This window comes from Octopus bimaculoides, chromosome 20 (genome assembly GCF_001194135.2).
Source record: "Octopus bimaculoides isolate UCB-OBI-ISO-001 chromosome 20, ASM119413v2, whole genome shotgun sequence".
NCBI lineage: Eukaryota > Metazoa > Mollusca > Cephalopoda > Octopoda > Octopodidae > Octopus > Octopus bimaculoides.
Window position 1 is genome coordinate 45,994,251 of NC_069000.1, and position 1,491 is coordinate 45,995,741.

Sequence of the window (1,491 nt, forward strand, 5' to 3'; positions counted from 1 at the left end):
TATATATATATATATATATATATATAACGGGCTTCCTTCTGTTTCCGTCTACCAAATCTACTCACAAGGTTTTGGTCGGCCTGGGGCTATAGTAGAAGGTACCATGCAGTGGGACTAAAATCCGGAACCATCTGGGTGAGAAGCAAGCTTCTTACCACACAGCCACTCCTGCGCATTCCCTAAATTATTTTTGAGGTGGGGGCAATCAAAACGTTTTGTACATCTTGGGTTGGACCTGGGTTCTCAGCCACCCTAAGCACATTTCGTTCCTGCACTTATTCTGTCAACCTGTTCGAAATCGGATTCAGAATCCAGTTACCATGGAAGGTTCTTTCTTTTCTGTTAGGCTGGAGTCTTTGACCCATGTCAAAATATGTCTTTGCTGTGTCTTTAAGTATGTCCATGGTCGTTGCTCTGATGAGCTTTCTGGTAGAGTACCCTCTGTCAAGACTTTTAAACCTATCACCCGCTTCCTCTTAGGTATGTCTGTTTATTCCAACAAATTCTTTCCTCGAACTACTCCTTGGAACTCATTGCCATCGCTTAGTTTTTCGCTGATCTTTGATATTCACTCTTTTAAGCTTCCTGTCAATCGATATCTGTGGAATTTGTAGGCCCCTTATATTCCTTCTTTGAAGTCCCTTCCTCTACAGTAGGGTCCAAGACTTATTTGAGGCAATATCGTTAAAAAAGGCAATGTCTCTAGCCTTAGATATAAGAGATTGTTTGTACGTAAAGTGGAACAATCAGGAACAGAAATATAGCAGAAAACAGACGATATTTTCAGACCAAAATATTACACAAACAAGAAGAAATGAGAAACAGATCAGTTCCCAAAATTCTACGGGACAGAAATCTACAAGACAAAAGGTAACGAATAGAAGCTAACTTCAAGTAAAATATTAGATCTTTATCATGCTATTCGGTGAAATGGAGGCGGAAAACATAAACACGTACCAGAAAAGATAAAGAGAGGGTACCATACAAAGAAATAACAAATTGAAAGGAATGATCATATGCAAAGCCGTCGGTAGAGATGCCATTGGTGTTGAAATTCCAAAAGCACGAAGAGGCCACAATGTTAATATGTTTCACTTGATATTCAATATAATGTGCGGAGAAAAAGAAAAACGCCAAACGACTGGATCCATATATGGTAACAGGAATACATATAAAAGGGGGGACAAACAAAATCTCAACCATTCCAGGTCGAATTATTAGGGGCAGCTGGGGAAGTTGGCAGACGACACGGAAACTTCAAATCAAACCAGCGAAGTTGAGTTTGCTTTCATCACGAGTCACTGACAGTAAATGTATGATATCAGCTTTGTACGGCGGTCGCTCGCTTCTTCACCTCTTTCCAACCAATCCTCACCTCCTACTCCTCTTCCACTCTCTCTTCTTTTACCTCTCTCTCCTCCTTCTCTCTCTCTTTTTACTTTCTCTCTATAAAATGGGTTCACCAGGTTTAGATCGTCGGGGCACATCATG